A 9,383-nucleotide genomic window follows, 5' to 3' on the forward strand; every position below is an offset into this window, starting at 1 on the left:
GCATGTTACATAGATGGAATAAATCTATTGGAGCGTACAGGTGGTCGAACAGCTAAAGAAGACCATGTGGAAGAAGACATGCATTAGTGTAGAGAAAAGGTGGAGCAGAAGGATGAAAATTCCACAGCTTCAAAAGAGAGCCGAAAGCTCCAAAACCCAACTCGGCTTGGAACAAGTAGTGTTCACAAGCCGAAAACAGGTTTGAGTATTATATATAATGTTGTGTAATGTGTTTAGATCTACTAATATTATAATCAACAATAATTATCTGAGTTAGGTGAGATTTTGTAACATGGGGACAATATTTTTACTATAAAAATCCGTGGAATGTGAATATTTCACAACATAAAAGCATTATTTTTAACCCCAATTCGTAAATATCTTCAAAATTGTATGGCATTTTTGCTAAACTAAAATGACGTCCGATCTCATCATCATGATGGGGTTAAAGGCGAGTATGCAAAGGCGGACAAAATCACAACAGTTGTAGTTTATACACGGAGTAAAAGAACATACAAGGAAATAAGAGGATTTTACAAAAATATAGAAGTTTTCATCCGTGAAATGGAAGACAAGCAGAAAATGGATAGAAGAGAAGATGTAGTAGAACGAGACAACATGTGATAATAAAATAAAAAACGTTGAACTGTGGATGCACTATAAGAGAACTCCTACTTATAAATTAGATGGGTTCGTCATGTAAAGAAATATATATTGTAGAAAAAGGATTGGACTGATAGTGAGAAATACGAATTACATCATATGTAATTTCTTATTTCAATTAAATTAATAACCTAAGTTATAAGTTTTAGTAAATATGAAAATATTATAACATAACTTAATAACAATGTATTTCGAACGACATGTTCATCAAATCATAAATTGAATAAAAACTTTCATTTTGGACCTGCTACGTAAAACCTAAGGTGGAAAGTGGAAAATTGGTACTTGTGTCATGTTTTAAGTTGATAGCGTTGCATTTTATATAACACGGACACAATATCACATCATGATTTGCTAATCTAACAAGAAAATTATCCATTTAAAACACAATAAAAATGAGATACACAAAATAGATAAAATATTAAGTCTTCAGTTGATCTAATTCATAATTAATCATACAAAACACGACGAACAAAAAAGACACAATAAACAAGAAAAAAACTTGGTAATATTGTGTCACTTTCGCATCAAATTATAAACATAAGCACGGACGCGACAAGATGTCATGTTTTTTCTACACTTGACATAAACATGGATTTGAAATTTAATTTTGTCCAAATTTTATTTTATGTTGTGTATTTTTGTCTTATCGTGCGATGCCATGAACTATTACCCCTACCGAAAAGCCCCTTATTGATACTTGATGCTCCTTTGTTACTTGATTTTCCTATATATGTCGATGGATACTCTTTTACAGGTTAAGGAAAAATATGGATATCTGTTTTTGGTATGACCTTTTTGGTGAAATCAAGAATACTCTTTTCCCCGAGCAAGAAAACCAATACATAACATATGAAGCAAAGATACTCATATACCCAATGATTTCTTTGTTTTATCACCGAACACACATTGCTGAAATATAGATAATATGATGCATATTTCAACGAAACACCAGAATCGAAGTCGAAGATAAGAAAAATTAATAAGTGGAAACAATGTTTTATGTCTTTTTGAGTAATTTCTGGTATTTAAGGAAAAAGGGAAGAAAATGGGGAAAATAAAGAATACTTCAACCTAATAAGCAACAATCATTTGAATACTTGATGATAAATTCTACTTAATATTGTCCAATCATTAACATTAGATATTTAAATTAAACTTCATTATATCAAATCAATCAGAATAACCAGATCTCGATTCGGATTCAGATTCTTCACTACAAATCGGCACTCTCTTCTGCCTCGAAGTTCCATCAACTTCTTTAACAAAAGCCTTGAGATTCATAAAAGACGACCCACTTTCCTTCATAGCATCTCTGGCCAAATCTTTCCACTTCTTAGCATTCTTTCTCATTGTGAATCCTTCATCATCCCCTCCCATCACCATTTCAATACACCTTCTCATCTCCTCCCCTTCAACCACTCCTTCTCCGGTAGCCGCCACCCTCACCCCCGTTCCCCACACATCTTCTAACAGCTTCGCATTCGTCGACTGATCTGTCCAGTGAGGAAACGCCACCACCGGAAGCCCACAAACTATACTCTCCAGCGTCGAATTCCACCCACAATGCGTCACAAAGCAACCTAAAGATGGATGAGATAACACCTCTACTTGACTACACCATGGAACTATCAAACCTAATTCTTCCAGTTCCTTCATACAACTTACATCGTCTTCCTCTTCTTCATCCTCTTTCGTCCAGTTCATGTCGCCGTTTTTATCTCTGATCACCCACAAAAACGGACGTCGGATCTTCAACAAAGCTTGTGCCATTTCTTCCTTCTGTTTCTTCGACAGTGTTATCAAGGTGCCAAAAGAAATGTACACGATGGATCCCTGAGGCTTTGTGTTCATCCATTCGATGTAGTCTTTTGACTTTTGAAACAAGTCTCCGCCGAAGGATGTGTCTGATGGATCGTTTCCATCCAAGAAAGCTGACGGAATCAACGGCCCTACTGCGACCATGTTTAGCTTCTCATCGATATCTTTCAAAGCATCTTCTTCCAAAGCATCGAAGGTGTTCATTAGTATTTTAGGCCTGTCTTCTGAATCCAAGATATCTAGCTGTTCTTTGAACAAAGGAAGTGCGAAGTTGTAAGTGTTCGAAGGTAGACAAAAGGAGGGAAGGTCGCGACTTTTGAGAGATGGCAACCCTGGTAATTCGATGGACCATGATGGGTCTTTTGACTCTTCACCAATTAATTTATCGTACCCATTGAAGTAATAATAGTAGATACGAAATACAGATGCTGGTTGAATCCAAAGAAGAGCTGATGGCAAGTTTAGGTCACGCGCCACCTCCTCGGCCCAAGGGAGAAGGATGGTGTAAACCAAACAAGTGATCGGAGTGACACCTTTGTCGCAAGAAAGAATGGTTTCTTTCAAGCTTTGTTTTCCTCGGTTTCTCAACTGAGTCAGGTAAAATGAGGCGTCACTGTCCTTGTAGTTGTAGCCATCGTCGAAGCCGTCGGAAAAGGGAGCGAAGCTCAAACTGTCTGGAATCCGGCCAGCTTTGCTCATGCGGCGATAGGCGGAGAGGCAGGTGGTGAAGGTGACCTTGACACCTAATCGGAGGAGTCGTTTCGCGAACTGGAGAGCTGGATTGATGTGACCTTGAGCTGGATAAGTTACTAGGAGGAAGTGAGGTTGAGATTGAACCATGACTTTTGTCCTTTTACAACGAGGGAGATTATTGAAATGAAGCTTTAGTGAGGTTGTGAGTGTGTTTAAATGGTGACAGCTGCGATGGATTTATATGCTGATGGTGTGGAGTCTTGGGGGGGAAACAATGACGTTTGTGGTGACGAAGAAGAGAAAGCTATAATGCGAGGATTGGTGGAGGAGGTGGTGTTTTATGTTTTCAGTTGGTTGATGTCAGTTTCTTGGAGTTTGCAGTGATTACCCGAAGCTTCGTATGAAACGTCAAATACTTTAAAATTTCAAACAGACAAATAATTTCAAATCAATCAAAACAACCATCACACGCCACAGATTTAGATTTAGTTCATGGTACCACTTTTGATTTAGTTGATGGCAGCACTTTTGTCACATTCTAGTACATCTTTTTCTGGTAGTACATGTTTACCATCTCTTCAAAACTCATTTAGAGAGCATGGTTCATTTTTGTCATGGTTTTTATTTCATTTTTTTTTCTATTAAAATTAATCTATATTAAAAATAATCAATTTAAATAAATTAATTTTTATAAATAGTAAACAAGACACACTGCTAGAAACTTGAGTTTCAGCTATGAATTTAGAGAGGGATAAAATCCATAGCAAATTTTAGGCTTATACAGAGGAAATTACGAGAGAACTACTATGGTTTAAAAAATTATTTTATTTATTCAACATTTAGCATAATAGAGTCTTTAGCGAGAGATCAGCTATGGATATCACAAGCATTTATCGACACAACCGGCCCCATCCCTCGCAAATCTGTCGAAATTGAAGGCTTAAATTAAGCGAGGGTTCAGCGACAGATGGAAGAATTGTCCATTGTTTCCAGCTGGAACGTGTTTAGCGAGAGAACACCGATGGAAATTATATTTGGGGGACACACATTTTGTTTTAGTATCGCCGATCTCTCGCTAGAATTGGTGCTACCCAATTCCAGTTTCACCAAATTGCTTAAGTCTCCTTCCCTCCCAAATCAGCTTTATCACAAAATTCTTGCATAACTCCGATCTAAATTCCTACTTGTGTTCCCTTCGTTATGTTAACCTAATCTCACCCTCTCCGTTCAAACAGATGACGACACCACTCACCATTGCTGCTTTCGATTCCGGCAACCACCACACCCCAGCATAAAATCTATAAAATCTGAAGTAGTTTCGTTACCTTCTGACTCAGGTAAATCTCTTGATTTTCTTTGCCTTAGTCATATATTAGGTTAGGTTTAGACATTTAGTTTAGCTGCACAAAATTTTACGTTAGAGTTTAATTTCTCACTTTTTTTTTTCTTTTTCAATCATCATTTGTCTTATATCTCAGCCATAAATACGTGAATCACCTTGAATCGATTGCATCATGTGATTATGAACTCTATTTGTGATTCCTGAATTTCGTTCTAACTTGACATGTTCATTCGACCGTTGAATGTTTGTCTCAAATTCAATACGTTCGGTGTCTGAGTTTCCCTCCACTTGTTTCTAAATTGTCTCTTCTAATTTTTTCTCCTCATCATCAAGCTTTAAAGGTACATCTTCATTAGATAGAGACAGATAATGATCTTGAGCTTGGAGGTACAATGACTGTAATTTAGTGTTTCTTTGTACTTCCAATTTACACTCTTCCAAGTGTTTGACATAATGCCTAAGTGAAAGTCATGTTAAGGTCTTTCTAACTTCGTATCTGAAAAATCCAGCCTGCAGATGTGAGTTTTTTAGAGTTCTCTCTCACGTGAGTATATGCTATTTTATCATTTTGTCACTTTCAATGTTGAATTATATTTTGTTTGTGAAGATTTTAAGTTGTTGATTAATCACTTAACAGGTAAAACCAGAGGCAGGAAGACTGATGAGTGGTACTATCGCTTTTTTTATTACATCCACATCAAGTATCTTGGTTGTATGTCTACATACTCATCACCCTCAAAATAATTTTGTTTTCAAGAAAATTAATTTTTGTTTGTATTACATTTCAGCCAAGATTTGGTGAATCAGTAAGCCTAGTCAATAGAACCATACTAGGAATCCTTCTTATTGTCATAATTAGGTATGAAAAATTCAAAATCTTAATTCCTCCATTTCTTGTAAACTAAAGTCAACTTAACTTTGACTCATTTGCTCATTTCTTATTTTCAGTTCAGTATGCACAACATTGCAAACACGGTTTTTTTCTTCTGCAAGTGAAAGAATTGTTGTTGCCTTAAGAAAGAATCTGTTCACCCATCTTGTTAATCAGGTAAAAATCATAAATGTCTTTTATGCCCCTTTTTTCAAGACTCAAGATTCACTCACCCTTCTGCAAGAAATAACATTCTTTGATGTTACAATAACAGGGGAACTTCTTAGTAGGCTTTCTGAGGATAATCATTAAAAATGTTGCAACTTCAAATCCAACATGTTTACCACATCATGGAAGCTAACATGTAAGACCAGCATTAAAGTAAAAAAAGTAAATTTAAATTCTTTTTTAACATAAAAACTTATTCATCTTTTTCTTGTTATTAGTATTGGCTTTGGTTGTTTTTCCTCTCATTTCAATTGTTGTATCCCAAGTTGGAAGTTGTCTTCGTGAAGTTTCCCACAAAACTAAATTTGTTGCAGACGTTGCTTCCTTAATTGATGAGGTGCGTATTAACCATTTTACCCCTATTTGTTATAATACCAATGCAATTGTTATCACATCCAACATTCTTTTGTATCCAAAGTATCTATTACTATGAAAACATCCCAAAAAGCTAAATTTCCCATATGTGTAGTACCCACAGTTTCAAACCATTGCAATTCCACTATCAAATCTGAATTTCCCAAGTTAAATGGGTAGAAATTCTTCTAACAATTTAAGACCTGCTCAAGTTTCCTGCCTTTAATCAACAAAGAATTGATGATTGGGCTCACGATTGTAAGTGTTTTTCCTTCCAAATTTTTCCCAACTTTTAAAAAACTTTTGCTGATCTTTATGAGTTTTGGACATTTACAGCCTCTTTTTCCTAGTGAAAGTGGTGTAGATCAGCTGGTACGCTCTGCTCTGTTATGTTATATATATATATATATATATATATATATATATATATATATATATATATATATATATATATATATATCTTTTGTTGATCATATAAGAATAGACACTATTTTTGTATATCTTTTGGCTCTGTTTCCAAAAAAAAAAAAAAAGAATGGTAAGATGTTTGCATCTCACCTTAGTTTCCACTTAGACTATTGATTTTTTGTTTTCTTTTTTAATGTTTTACTAATGGATTTTGTAGCAAGCAACACTAAACAGTCTACTCAAGCGTACATTACACCAAAAACAGCTAAAGTTCAGGTATTTTCAATTCTTTTGTAGGAAAAAGAGGCTTTTGAAGTGGTTCATTCCATTCCTTGATTATGATTTTAATTGAATGGAATGAACCATTCCATTCCTTCTTTTATGTTTCTGTTTTTTCATGTTTTTTTGTTATAATAGGAGACTTATGAAAGTGCTATGGTGGCTAAGTTTGGTGATGATACTAGTTGACACCCCCTCTTGGATAATGAAACATGGATTCGGATCTGTGTCTGATCCAGCGAGCTTTTTGGAAGGAACATCCCAAGAGGTTCGTTTAATTTTGTACTTTATAAAAATTTAGAATCGACATATTGATCAAGAATTTTGGGCTTCCAATGGGGCCATTCCAATAGTTTCTGTTTCTTAATCATAAATTAAAATAGTTTAGAAAAGGGCAAAATGGTAATTTTCCAAACCGGTGATCGTTTCTAGGCTTGAATACTTGACAGGATATGATTTAGCAGTTGTTGTGTCAAAAGAATTCGCCACTGCTTTTCCTGATCGCACTTTCATCTCTCCTGTAGTTGACCTTCTTATTAAAAATGGGCGAAATGGTAATTTACTAATTTTGATTTTCGTGTTGTCTTTCAATCATGTGTTTAAATGACATGACTTTTTCAGGTAAAAACAATGGAAAGGGTATGTGTATGAAAAAGGTAGCAAACCAAAATATGATAATATGGTATTACCAGTTATAGAAGAGTCAAGAAGGGTAGCCAATCTTATGCCACAAGGAAAGGTAACCCATTTGTAACCTTGGGACATACTAAGGGCAATTTTGTCATTTTGTGTTTTATCTGTGTAGACTGTAGCCATGACTGATGAAGAAATATTAGAGATGGTGTTGTTTCCTGTGGTAAATGAAGCATGTCGTGTTTTAGAGGAAAAAAATTGTTGTTAAAGCATCTGATCTTGACATTGCATCTGTTCTTTGGGATGAGTTTTCCTTCATATCGGTATATTTATAATTGAAAAATAGCAATATAGTTTGCAAGAATAAACAATTTTAGATAAAAAAAATGTATTTTGCATTTACATTTTCACAATATGTTGCAGTGGTGGCATTGTTTTTTTGGCAGATGTTGGGAGTAAACACATATACAAGTCTGGAAAAATGGTCTGAAAAATATGGCAACTTTTATAAACCATCAAGATTCTTGGAAGAAAGAGCCATAAATGGTGTCCCATTAGTGAGTTTATATTTTTTTTTTATCCTCAATCTTTTTTACTTAATGACCTTAATGGGACATAAGCCATATATTGGTGATCTATTGCAGAGTGTACCTATAAATACGGGTTCTAGAGCACGTATGTAAGCAAGAGTATACAAATATATGTTCATGGGTTGAGTTATATGAAGCTAAGTATGATATGAAACATGATACTTTGGTAACATTGATAGTTTTTGTATTATAATGTTTGGTTGTATCATTATTTGATGTTTTTTAGTATAATAATTTGATGATTGTAGTATTTTTTTTTTTTTTTTAGAATCATAATTAAAAAAAATGATATTACAAGTTCGCGATGGATTAATGACAAAAAAATAATAATAATAATGCATGAATTTTGTGAGGGATTAGCTACGGAAAAAAAATCATGTCTAAACTTGCGATGGATCAGCGACGAAAAAAGAACAAAACTAATTTATGAATTTTGCAAGGGATTAACTATGGAAAAAAATCATGTCTAAAGTTTGCAACAGATCAGCGACATAATTTTTTTTTAGTATATGAACTTTGTAAGGGATTAGCTACGAAAAAAACTGATCAGGGAAATTTGCGACAGAACAGCGACAGAACGCCTTTAACAAATTTTGTCGCTAATGTCCTGGGTAAATGTTTTGAATGACATTTAGCGACGGATATTCTGTTGCTAAATTTGTCACAAGGAAAACCCGACCCATCGCTAAAATCCTCGCTGAGTCATTAGCCACCTTTTAATTACCTATGGAGTGAATCTGTAGCTGATCCATCGCAAACAGCATTTAGCGACGGAATAGTGATGGATTCGTCCGTCTCTAAAACCCCTGTTTCTAGTAGTGACACTTGAATACGAAAGATAGAAATAAAAACTACCAAACATAAATAAAAAGGCAAAACATAATATATATATATATATATATATATATATATATATATATATAGAGAGAGAGAGAGAGAGAGAGGTATGTTCTAATGAGAGTAATCCTTCATTTGAGAGCAATTGAGAACAATTTCAGTCATATGTTACAAATTTTAAAATCTATTAAAAAAAAGTTTGTTATTTATTCATTCTATTAAACTCTATGTCTCTTACATCTTTCACCAAGACCATCGGAACTTCACCGGTGTACCGCCGGAAAACTACGGGAACACCGTCGGAAAACAACGAGAACATCGTCGGAACTACCTCCTTGCCTCATCTCCGATCTAGTACGAAGTTACCTTGTCTCTTCTCCGATCTCATTTTCACCGGCCACTAGTTTCACCAGATCTAGATCTACACTTGAATCTCAGGTTAGTTGACACAATTGCATACATCCTCCTTTTGTATTAGTGAACATTGTTTTGACTATTTGAATATGCAATCAATGTCGTCTCCTTTTCCTTTTAGTCCACTTTAGACCTTCGTACGGTGGTACCCATTAATAACTCAATATATTATCTACACATAATACATCATAATGGATTTATGAACTTTTCGGCTAGTAGTGTTGATACTAGTAGAGTTTATCAACGTTAC

At 34.8% G+C, this 9,383-nt stretch overlaps 2 pseudogenes across 1 annotated transcript; one reads left to right on the plus strand and one right to left on the minus strand.

Moving 5' to 3' along the window:
- Positions 1-1,731: 1,731 nt before the first annotated feature.
- LOC145031277 (UDP-glycosyltransferase 75C1 pseudogene) lies at positions 1,732-3,626 on the minus strand (annotated as a pseudogene).
- A 1,295-nt stretch (positions 3,627-4,921) lies between these two features.
- Positions 4,922-8,711, plus strand: LOC145029949 (peroxisomal fatty acid beta-oxidation multifunctional protein AIM1-like; annotated as a pseudogene). The gene is made up of 15 exons (XR_013676583.1): positions 4,922-5,063; positions 5,157-5,231; positions 5,308-5,378; positions 5,468-5,754; positions 5,837-5,955; positions 6,088-6,230; positions 6,309-6,344; positions 6,598-6,656; positions 6,798-6,941; positions 7,092-7,213; positions 7,281-7,398; positions 7,465-7,615; positions 7,716-7,849; positions 8,406-8,493; positions 8,626-8,711. The product of XR_013676583.1 is annotated as a peroxisomal fatty acid beta-oxidation multifunctional protein AIM1-like (transcript).
- The last annotated feature ends 672 nt before the right edge of the window (positions 8,712-9,383 follow it).

Source organism: Lactuca saligna, chromosome 2 (genome assembly GCF_052625555.1).
Source record: "Lactuca saligna cultivar CGN05327 chromosome 2, ASM5262555v1, whole genome shotgun sequence".
Classification (NCBI taxonomy): Eukaryota; Viridiplantae; Streptophyta; class Magnoliopsida; order Asterales; family Asteraceae; genus Lactuca; species Lactuca saligna.